Raw genomic sequence first — 13,610 nt, forward strand, 5'->3', positions numbered from 1 at the left:
ATGCCACCGGACGTTGACCGCTAAAACCCGGACACAGATGACCCATTGTGTATCTTTGTGCTTAATAACAATAAAAGGAAGTTTTAAGAAGTGAACTTCTACATTAAAGGTTGTTTCTACTGGACCATAGGAGCCTCTGACCTGTTTGCTCTCCCATCCCCCAATGGTTCAGTGGTATACTTGTTGACTCACACCGCTAAACACCGAGTTTCGATACCCGTGCTGGACAGAGTACAGATAGCCCGTTGTGTAGATTTGGCTTAATTCTGAAACAAAAAAACTGACCAGTTAGCTTAATTCTGAAACAAAAAAAACTGACTAGTTAATTTATTCCACGTGTCACGTAAAGTACGCATTAGGCTATGAATCACGTTTTACAAGTAATTCTTTGTGTTTCAACAGTCATTTCGGTCTTTTCTAGATCTTTTATAAAGTACTATAACTAATCAAGACTTTTCCCAAATAACGTTTTTACTTTTACCTTCAGGTGACATTAAACTACAATTCTTTTGTTGTTGTTCCTTTAACAGTTTGACAATGGGTCATGTGAGCTGTTTCTGAAAAAAATGATCGAGCCTGGAATTTTAGCGTTATAATACTCCAGAACTTATCGCTGAACGACTCCACTTTAATTAGAGAAAGATTAACTCACCAGGTTAAGAAACTGGTTTTTTTTTTTTTTTATCTGACCAGAGACTTATTCAGCAACCATCCAAACAACTCGAACACGTTCCCTGGGTAGACGTATTTATGTACTTTCATGATGAAGGAACGAACCTATGTTTACTATACTTGTGAACGTTCGTTTGCTGAAACGTTTGTCTAGCTCCAGAATTTCGGTCCGTTTTCTTTACTAAAAAAGATAAAACACTGTTTTAAATGGATCTTACGATAAACTTTTAGTTTAAATAAATATCTCATGTTTATCGTCTTGTTTTCACTACACTAAGAAAACATTAAAATTTAAATCATACAACGTAAACTCTATTTTATTCGGACTCATCTTTTGATTACAGATAGATTGAAAAGACACATTACCTCTAACATCAAATTACAGCAGGTCATAATACAGTTAAAAAACCCTAATGACTTTTCACATTAAAATAACACGTATAGTTCTATCCATCCGGTTAATAATAATGATGTCCTAAGGCATGCTCATTGTAGACAGAAATTTCGTGCAAACAGTAACGTATATTTTTAGTTCATCATGGGTTAAGTACGGATACAAACCACGAGATTTTTCGAACCTTTTGACTTTTGAAGTTTAAGTAAGAAATGTTCGAAAATTATACATGTACACATGTAATAATTGTTATGTTATTGAGTAAGAAATCAGTTACAAGTTTTAATTATTTAATTTTTTACACGAGTCGTCGAAAAACATGGAATTTATTGTGTTCACAATCTGAATGCAGAAAAATTCTAATCTCTTGAACTTAGAGCAAATGTATGCTGATTTAAGTCTTGGCTTTGAATTATAAATAGTGTTTACTATTACACAAGTTTCACTCCCATTAACTCCCAATATAACTTCTTATTCTTACCTACATCGATTTATTCACTTAGCCCCGTCTCCCACTGGTACAACGGTAAATCTACGGATTTAAAACGCTAAAATCAGGGGTTCGATTCCCCTCGATGGACTCAGCAGATAGCCCGATGTGGCTTTGCTATAAGAAAACATACATAAACTTAGCTCTAATCTGAAAGGAATTTTTTTTAAAGAATAATAAACAGAATAGGCGATCGAACTAAACACTGATTCATTGTCAAGAGTGCTACTAGCTCAGCCTTGAACAGGCATGTGAGTCTGGTTTGGTTAACTTTTCGGTTGGTAAGTTTATGTCCACCTATCTGGCTTGGTTTGGCTACAGTTTTTATACTACATTTTTCTAATACAAAGCATACGAGTTTCCATCTAACAGACCTTTGTTTATATTAGATCAAATTGCTTTTTCCTAGTGTGAGAATGATGCATGATGTAGCTTATGAAACTTATAAACAGTTGTTGTTATGTAACGTTGTTCTTTGTACTCACAATCTGGAAGGTTGGCTGTGAGTACAGGTGGAAACCATTGTTCGTGTGAGTATTTAATATCATTCAGTTGATCACCACCGGTGCTTTTTTCGTGGCAATATCAGTTTCGGTTTGAAATACTGACAAGTTTGTAGTGTACCCTATAACATGTCAACAGATATAAAAACTGTCTTATAGTATATTCTATATAAAATCACCAAATGTAAAAAAACTAACCTCGATTTGTAGTTAGCTATAATATTTATCAAAATTATTAGTTGAAAAAAATTCCCGTGTACATGGTATTCCAGCCCTAGTGTTTTGCCCCTTCAGTGGCAAGCGGGATGTCTTCGGGCTCACAACACTACAAAACGCGTTTCGATAGCTGTAACAGACAGATCACAGATATTTCGTGATGACGAGAAACTCAATTGAAGTAAAAATGTATCTCAGAACGGCTGTTATGGGTATTAACACTTTTGCTAATAAAGCAGAGAACAACGTTTCGACCTCCTTAGGTCATCTTCAGGTTAACAAAGAGAGCTTGCAACTAAACGTTAACCTGAAGATGATCTAAGATGGTCGAAACATTGTTGTTCTCTGCTTTGTTAGTAAAAGTGTTAAACCCATAAGAACCGTCCTGAGAGACATATCACTGAAAACCCATTGTGTGGCTTTCTGTTTAACTACAAATAAACCCAAGCTATTTCACATGTCAATATTTCTTCATTTTCTTAACTTTCCCTTTGACCCTCACTGGAACACATGTATGGTAGATCTTTCTCTTCCATTTTACTGGCAGACAGTTACTATTATCTTACCGCATATATTACAATCTACCTTAAAATATATGACCACACATGCATCACAGTAAAAATCGCGGTAAACACAAACAGTCATTTATTATCAAAAATAAAAAGTATTCTGTAAACTTGGATTTATACTAAAGTTAATAATAAAATTACAGATTTTAGAATTTCAAAGGTAATATTGCTTGGGTATAAACCTATAACTATATGTAATCTATAATAATATGAAATCAAACTACAAAGCAAACGGAAACTTAAGTCTTTATGATGCATTAAACTAAATGAGCTTAATTTACATCATTGGCTGATAAAATAAAGTTATATTGAAAAAATACGAGGTTAAAATGTCAGTAAATAAACAATATTTATAAAATATGTAACATGAAACTTAAAATATGTGGTATTATCTTCAAGGCATCTAAGGGCTTTCGGGTGGAACAATTGTGAATAAGTTGGAATAACAACTGTCCAGATGGATTCGTTTCGCTGTACAGACATGAACGATGTGCTATGAAACGTAGAACAAGCCACACATGCACTAATGACTGGACCCAAACTACAAGACGTGCTCTCAAGAAGATTAGATTCTCGCAATAAAAAAAAAAAAAACTGTTGGAAAATATTTTTCATGTTTCATTGCAAACAGTGTGAATTAAAAGTCAAGATTATGTTTCTCTTAGGTGGGCCTGGCATGGCCAAGCGCGTAAGGCGTGCGACTCGTAATCCGAGTGTCACGGGTTCGCGCCCGCGTCGCGCTAAACATGCTCGCCCTTCCAGCAATGGGGGCGTATAATGTAACGGTCAATCCCACTATTCGTTGGTAAAAGAGTAGCCCAAGAGTTGGCGGTGGGTGGTGATGACTAGCTGCCTTCCCTCTAGTCTTACACTGCTAAATTAGGGACGGCTAGCACAGATAGCCCTCGAGTAGCTTTGTGCGAAATTCCAAAACAAACAAACAATTCTCTTAGTTTAAGTTTAATATAAATGTGCGCCTTTTAAACGCTATATTTACCGAAGTACTTTCTAGAAATGCAAGGTTTAGAATATGAAGAAATACTCAAAATTGACAATGTATGAAGAAATATCTGTTTCGGTAGAAGTGCGTACCGTAACGATTCCTTTTAAAATATACCAACATTTCCCTACAAGAACAGTGACTAAAGGTGATCCATGTTTTTTTTTTTTCTTTGCAGTCTAAATGATAAGTTGTGATGACGAACAAAAAATCTCACAGTTAGAGGCAGACAAGAAATAAATTCGAAGTGTTGATTTTTATTATCAAGGATTAATCTGATATCAGTTATAATTATATCAATTATTTTTTGCTTTGCTTAGAAACTCGCATAGAAAATTCGAAACATTAAACATTTCAGATTATTAATACCCACCTATCTTAAAACCAAACAAGCAAATGTTTAGCACTTTCTATCTGAAGAACACTTCTTGCAATACGATAGCTAAATGTCCAAGTTAGAGAACATTAAAGCTCAGTCTTACCTCTTCGTAATTTGTCGGAAGGTGGACAATAAATGAGCTGTACTCGCCGCCTACGCATCTGCTTATAGCATAGTAACGTTAATAACGTGATAACTTTCCTAGATGTTAAGCTTCCCTGTTATAGCTGAAAATTCTTAGGGCGTTTAATGGCATATCGCGGTTGGAATCTCTCGCCTTTCCATCCACAGCTTTGTATGCTAGTCACAAGATCATGTCTAGCCATGAACAAAGATACGCCTCAGAAGTGTGAAAATCTACTTTTAAATGATAGTAAGTTTTTACACGATATTTGTTATGTTTGTTTATTTGAAGTTAAGCGCAAAGCTCAGAGAGAACGGGCTATCTGTGCTCTATCTACCGCGAAGGCACAACCACAGAGAGAAACAAAGTGTTTTGGTTAAATTATTACATATATATATATAACTAACAACATGATACAACATGTTTTGTAAGACAGAGGTGATTTAATTGTTTCTCGAATCCTGAACCTTTCGACCTACGTTGACCACTAGAATATGTCCCGGCTCTTTAACATATAGAAACCCTCTAATTTACAGTTATGATTTGTCAATTGTTTTCTGGTGTATACTGTAATAAATTATTGTTGGAAATTACTTGTTTTATGTAGAATGTTCCAAAGAAAAACTAACACAAGAAACGAAGAACAAATATTATAATTGTACACGATCTTTCTCAAATAATAAAAAACACAAAGCAACAAAAATATAACAATTCATTGTAATGTAAGCAAATTACAACTAGATGTCGCCTAGTACCAAAGCGTAAGTTACGGACTTGTAACACTTAAGTTTGTGGTGGACACAACAGATAGTCCAACAAGACCTTGCTGTAAAACAAGCAAGACAATTACTTAGGTCTTGGAACATTTCATTTAGAAGGTTTATTAGTGACTATTTATCTGACATAAACTTGTTGTCGTTGTTTTTATTTGAGGAATATTAGTAAGAACAATAGCCCACCAGCCCATATTTAAAGAGGACACCTGTTAGGATTAAAAGAGAAATGTGATTAATTTTTAACTGAAACCATGAAATAAAGTCTCACTTATCAATTTTAGCTGTTTTAAACTATTACTCAGATGTCCATTTAAAGTTGAAAATAAAATAAAGGTCACCAAGTTAATGAAATAACATTTACTGGACATTTTAAGTAAGAACTGTACATTAATATCTTTATTACTTTAGATATTTTGCTTTTACCCAAATTTATTTTACTTTTAATTCTGGTTTTTGTTACTTGGTTTAGTTATTTCTTAAATAGTTAGTTTAAAAAAGTACTTAAAGAAGAGTGGTTTCTTTTGTTTCGGTGATATCTGATAGTCTGCTGTAAACAAGTTACTGTATTCATGCACAAAAACAAGATTCGTTTTGTATTGTGCAAACACAGAGGTAGGTAACACCATTTGTGTACTTGCTGTCAAAAATCTATAATACGTAAGATATGTATTACACGTGCATCATAATTAGTTCACGCGACTACTAGCAACCTAACTGAGTTTCTGTACAGAATACGTATGTCTTTCAAGCTTGGAAGATCATCTTAGATAAGTAATGTAATAAGGAAGCTTTACAGCTTTCACTCGTAATATCCGACAGTAAACAGAGTAATTATATTACTACATTCTTAGGCTTACGAAGTGAGATATATGTGACTATCGTTATATCCTAGAATACTGACACAGTTAAAAAGGTATAACTGAAGGAGACTTCCTTTCAGTCCAAACTAAACTCCTGATTCGGTGAGAGCATCGAATAGCACTGAAGCATAAGTTGTATTTATATCTTAATATAACCTCAAGTCTTGGGATAACTGTAAGAAAAGATGAGGCAGTGCAGTTTTATAAGACGTCAATACTGATAGTCCAAAGTAATCTAAAACGGGAATAATGGACAGTTACTGATAAGTAATGCTGATGTTGTATCGAGTATTATTTAATGGATTATCATATTCGTCCACTCAGAATAGCTTATATTGAAGTAAGTATACTCAAAATTGTTATGAATCAAAGATATAATGTTACATTGGACAGAGATGCACCTAAAAACTAATTAAAAATCTGATGCTCAAGGCAAAACTAAATATCTGATTGCACTCTGTTTAGATGAATAGTTTATTTATCATCTAGTGAGACCTAGACATATAACGTGGTAACTGGGGGTGGGTATAAAATAGTATAATACGAACTTAGATATTTTAAAATGTTTTCAGAACGTATTTTATGTAAAATAGCTTAATAGCGTAATAATGTTTAATGACAATTACAAAACCTAAAAAATAAAACATAGAATTAATTGGAGTTTTAACGTATGATAAATTTTGTAGTTGGTTAAATAGAAATAAATCATTATAAATCATAATACAGCATCTACGACACAACATTTACAGTAAGAAAAACATTTGAAACTGCATATTAAATAAAAAAAACAAAATAAATCATCTGAAAACTGTTTGTAATTCGGCTTTGAGAATTGTTGTCTATAACAATTATTGGTTTGACATTTGGGACATTTTTTGATAATATATAAACTTTTCTTTATTATAGCTAGTTATTCTGAGGTAGCAGTTATCAATCCTGTTCACGATCTAAAGGACGCCCCTCAGTGGGGACTTAACAAGTGAGTGGAGATAAAATGATGCTGTCTGAAGGTTACATAACTATTATACAATATGTCAATACCTAAGGGTCCCACAACTATTACATTACATAATATGCTGATACCTGAAGGTTACATAATTGTTACATAAGAGACACCAAAGGGCGCATAAGTGTTAAGGACATAGTTCCAAGACGTGGTATCAGAGGGCATGTTGCTAGAACATGTCATGCGACATCGTAGTTTGAATGTTTATCAAATTGTGTTTGCTGCTAAAGTCAAGAAGTGGCATTAGAAATCGTGTTGGCAGACAGTTTGCGTGCGAACCACCAAAGGGTAATATAGATTAACGTATCATCAATTTTATAGTAACATTCTCCGTTATAGAAACACGATCCGCCTTTTTTAAATGCATTTAATGTTTCACTTATAAAGCTAAACTGTACTTGGGATAAAAACTTTTCACTACTGATAACTGTAAATAAAACATTATGCAAATTATATTAAATTATTTATATTAAGACTTTGACTGTTATTGACACCCTACATGATCTACAACCCCTCTGATGGTTCGATTGCGAACTGCTTATGTACTCACCTTACCAACATGACGCACCCTCTAGTGCCTATTACTTAACAATCATGTTACCCTCGGATGTATATACTACGCAATAGTTATGTAACTCTCATGAGGCATCCTTTGATCTCCAATCCTCACCTGGCGACCCCCTCATTAAGGCAGTATCCTTGGGTGGTGAATAGTCTTAATAACTACTTGGAGCCTAGTGCCAGAAAATGCAACTATAACATAATAATTACCAATGGTTGATGTGTTTAAACTACTAGGAAAATGCAAGTTCTGACATATTATCGAACTTTACAAATTGACCCTTATCAACTCAGCATCAACCATAACAACTTCATTGTGGTTCACAGTCCAAGTTCTTTTTTTAAGACTCCCAGTTAAAAAAATTTAATTCAATATAAAGCTTTGGAATTTCTTTCCTAGTAAAGCCATTTTACTTAAATTTGTATAAAATACAATCACAGCAAAATGAGTTTCAATAGAATTATATTTACCTCAGTTACTTTTATTAAATCATGTGTTCTCATGTCCACCTAGTCGTCGCCTTGGGCTACTGTTTCGAAAACACAAGACAATGGCACTTTGATTGGTGGAGTTATAGATATATTTTGGAAGACGCTGGCTCCTATCTTGAAAATCAAGTACGTAAAATTCTATAATTACAACATATCACCACAAAATGGTGTTTAAAATGAAAAATTATTTTAAAACTTGAATAACAGTACAATAGAACTTGATAAAATAGTAGAGTATTGTAATACATTTATTGTGATATAATTTATTATATTATTATAATATAAAAAGTTTGAGACTCTATATATTCTGTTCTTCGAAATTCCAAGTGTGCAAATACTTAATAGGTGTGTATTATTCTACCTCATGTATGTTATATGTATGTGGTTCCTTGATAAGACTGGAACTATTTCTGTTGATAGAATTACTCTACCAGTTAAATAAATTCGTTTGTTTTTGTTTGTTTGCTTTAAATTTTGCGCAACGCTACACGAAGGCTATCTGCACTAGCCGTCTCTAACTTAGCAGTGTAAACCTAGAGGGAAAGCAGCTAGTCATTACAACCCACCGCCAACTCTTGAGATACACTTTTACCAGCGAATAATGTGAGTGACCGTCACTTTATAACAACTCTACGGTTGAGAGGACGAACATATTTGGTGTAACGACGATTCGAGCCCGTATTCCTCAGGTTACGAGCCGAGCGCCAACACCACCCACTGGTCGGTCGTGATAGTGTTCCAATAAGTCCCACACGATCCGCCTGTGAGGCATACTGTATTTTCTTTTTAAAGGGCTACTTATTGGCTAGGACACAGCGGATACATATACACTATTTCTAAAAAAGTAATTGTGAACTAGAGTAACCCTGGAATTTATCGGCAAAACAGACTTACGAGTAAACGTTTCAACCATCTAGCTTTGCCAGGCTAATATCTTCTCTGAAAGACAGATTTTGATTTAATATGTTATTATGATAAGATATAGATTTTAAACTCAAGTTAATTTATTTGGACGCAGATTTTAGCACTATTCCTATAACAAAAAATGCTGGTGTAGCCTAGCGTTTACATTGAACTGTAGACCTAATATCACTAAACATGCTGCATACTTTCAATTATGTACGCGTGATAAGAGTGGCAGTCAATCTCAGAAGTTGGATCTTTAGGACAGAAAAAGCCCTTATGTTGACTGATGCTCGAGGTTAGCTGTCCTTCTTCTGCTCAGTAGTTTAAAATCAGGTAACACAATATTTGAAACATAATGTGCCTAACGTGGATGCTTAGCCAAGTTTCGTTTTAGGTGTTGGTTAGTTTCAAAATTACATTTCTTCCGACAAAATACTTCCGAGTCAATTTACAAAAATACAGTAAACAAGACTGTATCCGCGGTGGGTCATTGGTAAATTTAGGAACGTACAGCGTTGAAATTGGGAGCTCGATTCCCTGAGATTTAAAGAACGCCTATTTGCATGGCTTTGCACTAAAACAATCACATAAAATACATCGTTTGTTTGTTTTTGAATTTCGCGCAAAGCTACACGAGGGCTATCTGCGCTAGCCGTTCCTAACTTTGCAGTGTAAGACTAGAAGGAAGGCAACTAGTCATCACCACCCACCATCAACTGTTGGCTCACTCTTCCTCCAACGAATTGATGGTCACATCATAAAGCCCCCACAACTGAAAGAGCGTTTCTTCGCATTACGATTCGAGTGTCTTAACCACTTGGCCATGCCGGGCCACGCACAAAATACATGATTACAGCTCGTTTTTCGTTTCGTGATCGAACGCAATCTTCAGTAGCGTACAAAACCTCATGAAAAAAATAGGATTTAAGAAAACTATTTAAACCTCGAATTACTAATAATTTTTTTAGGGACAACATTAGACAGTTGAACACATGTTGGTAAACTGTCTTTACCATAACAGTTATAGACCCATAATTTCGTTGGTTACGAAGTCCCTAATAACATTTGACTCGCACAAAAAGAAAAACAAATATGCTGAAAATATAACTTCCAGTTAATTACTTTTGGTGTTGACTATGAATTTCACATTACATGATATTAATCAATATTATGATTTTGACTTTTAAAACACTCATTAAAAATGTCTATATCTAATATTCTTTACCAATAGGTCTGATTAAAATATTGTTTTAAACATAAATGAAAGAAATCTGTGAATGATTTTGTATTTAGTTTGTCTGTTTTGAATTTCGTGCAAAGCTACTCGAGCCCGGCATGGCCAGATAAGGCGTTCCACTGTCAGTGGTTCGAATCCCCGTCACACCACACATACTCGCCCTTTCAGCAGTGGGGCGATATAATGTTACGGCCAATCCCACTATTCGTTGAGAAAAGAGTAGCCCAAGAATTGGCGTTGGGTGGTGATGACAGCTGCCTTCCTCTAGTCTTATATTGCTAATTATGGACAGCTAGCGCAGATAGTTCTCGAGTAGCTTTGCGCGAAATTCAAAACAAACAAAACCTACACGAGAGCCATCTACGCTAACCCTCCTTTTCTCAAGAAGTAGTGGGATTGACTATCGTATTATAATGCCCCCACACTTCAAAGGGAGAGCATTTTTGTATGACGTGGAATCGAACCCGCAACTCTCAGATTATGAGTCGAACGCTATGGCCATCTGGCCATGCTGGTCTGACTTGGGGTTAGAAGAAAGAGAAACATTATTAACAAAATTCCTCGAATATTGTAGACTTATCTGCTTTAAAGTTTTTAATAAATATATATTTAAGAGTTAACTCAAACTGACGAAACAAATCAACTAAATAAATTGACAGTTTTAGTTATTACCATATATTTTACTTTCCTTTTACAAACACTAGCGACTTAAGTTTACCCAGAAGTATTGATAAAACAGTTGTGGCTCGCAGTCAACCACTCTTTTAGACTTATGCTTAGTTTGAAGATTGTGACGTGCCAAGTGTATTAAGGTAGCGAGTGCATAAGGTTTCAAGATTGAGTGCGTCCGTGAACAAACACAGAATAAATTATTTTTGGTACGTTGAAACTACATGAAAAATACTTTAGCTGACGTAACTCTTTTAAATTCTAATATCCACGTTGTAAACATCGAAGTAGTATTGGAAAAATAGCCTCAGTGTAGCGTGAACACAATCGAATACAAATGATGACGTTCTATGTAATTGAATATAACAGTTTAAATTTTGTATTTGTTGTTTGAGAAATCGATAAAAGAGTATTGAAGTTTTGTGGATTTTTCTTTCAATATGAACATATTTACATCTTTGTTGAAAGCAAAGTGAAATAATATTGATGACACCCTGAATAGTCCGTTTTTTACTTAGTGCTAATATGTGTCACATATTTTTGAAATAATTTCAGATAAATGTTTAAACCATTTTATTATTTACATGACCCAATACGGGATTCCAGTAATTTAATTTATACTAGCTATTGTATTCGTTCAACGTACAAGCAAGACACAGGATACCCGGTAATAAAATAGGGAATCTGTTTCAGTACGTCGACTCTATCCAAGGGAACCTAAAATCACTTTCCGGGTGGTTAACAATAGGTCTAGCAGTTCGCCAATTATGGTAGCACTGCACGTACTTTGGTCTAAGAGTGGATTATGTTAATAGCTTTACCTTTATATTTGATCAATACCAAAATATCATTTTGACAATTGAGTTATAACGAACAAAGTCTCAGTTGCAACCCTGCTAACATAAGTTGCTTAAGATGAAACAAATAAAACTACTTTGAATGTGACAGTTACTGATAAACAAAGTTTACTTTAGCAGTTAATCTAACTTCCAAAGAGATAAAACAACACTGGCACTCGACGTTTCGCTTCACAGATTCTTCAGGAGCGATAACTGAAACACAAATAAAAACTGACAGTACAAAGTTTCAGCCGGTTTAAGTGAATTTTAACCAAAGGCTTTCACACTGTACATATTGTAATAATAACAAATAAATGATAAATTTATCATTTAAACAATTTTAAGCATCGCAAATTATTTCATCATAATTATCGTAGAATAATAAGTGATATTATATTTAATTTGCATCTTTTGCGTCCTTTTGTGCGACTCGTAATCCGAGGGTCGCGGGTTCGAATCTCGGTCGCACCAAACATGCTCGTCCTTTCAACTTTCGGGGCGTTATAATGTGACGGTAAATCCCACTATTCGTTGGTAAATGAGTAGCCCAAGAGTTGTCAGTGGGTGGTGATGACTAGCTGCCTTCCCTCTCGTCTTACACTGCTAAATTAGGGACGGCTAGCCCAGATAGCCCTCGAGTAGCTTTGCGCGAAATTCAAAAACAAACAAACAATTCACGTTTACGATGTCTTTCAAACGAAAAAGAATCGATGGATTATCTCTACACTGTCGTTATACATACTAACTTAGGATAAAGAATCCAAGAGTTTATAAAAGACAAGATAAGGTTTTTTTTCTTCTCTTGTTATTAAAATTTTAATAAACGCATCAAACGCTAATTGCATATTTTGCTTTATGAAATATATTAATAATTCAATAATTTTATTAATTAAGTAGTTGTTTTAAATTAAAACCAAAAGTGTTTAGGAAAGGTGCAAATGTTGTCTTTTTGAGTGTGTACCTTCTCTCTCTCGAAAAGAATCATAAAACAAAATAGATTATGTACATAATTCAAAATTTTCATAATTGTGGCAGCCACCTATTGTTAATGGCTGCTAACACGTGCATAATGAATCATCTTTATAGTAACATATCTATTATAACAAAAGACTGTATCTCAATGTGTGCAACCTCTATAGCTCCAAAAGAAAAAAATCCTAGAAACATAAAGTTTTGCACACATATTAAGTGGGTCTTCAAGGTGTAAATCTGGGTATTACTAATTATGATTAAGAAAAAAATTTACATAAATATCTTGCCAGATGTTTTGACAAAAACCCACTATATACCCATAAACATTTTAACGAATGCATCTTAAAAAAAATTAAAATTCAACAAATAGACTGTATTTTCATGTTTTCTCTTTTAGAGCATATAATGTGAAACCTAAAATATTATTTTTTAACAAATATTTTATAATTTTTTTCGTCGACACTATAAATGCATTGAATTAAGAGATCAGAAGTAACTTATCATGTTATGTCAATAATAATTGAAAAACTAAAAAACACTTACTGAGACTTAGAATAAAAACAATAAAATAAGCGTTTGTTTGTTTTTGAATTTCGCGCAAAGCTACTCGAGGGCTATCTGCGTTAGCCGTCCCAATTCCTAGCAATGAAAACTAGAGGGAAGGCAGCTAGTTTTCACCCACCGCCAACTTTTGACTACTTTTACTAACGAATAGTTATTTTGGATTACGAGTCGAACGCCTTAACACGCTATGGCCATGCCGGGCCTGAAATAAGTGAGTATAAAAGTATGGAATAAATAAGTTACCTTTTATAACAACAAAAGGAAGTATAATTAGAAACAATTCAATCTAAAAATGAAAACATATTGGATGAACTGTAACTAGTTTTTCGGTTTTTGAGCATTTTTTAAATACATAATTTATACATGGAATGTATTATGTAT

This window comes from Tachypleus tridentatus, chromosome 1 (genome assembly GCF_004210375.1).
Source record: "Tachypleus tridentatus isolate NWPU-2018 chromosome 1, ASM421037v1, whole genome shotgun sequence".
Taxonomy (NCBI): domain Eukaryota; kingdom Metazoa; phylum Arthropoda; class Merostomata; order Xiphosura; family Limulidae; genus Tachypleus; species Tachypleus tridentatus.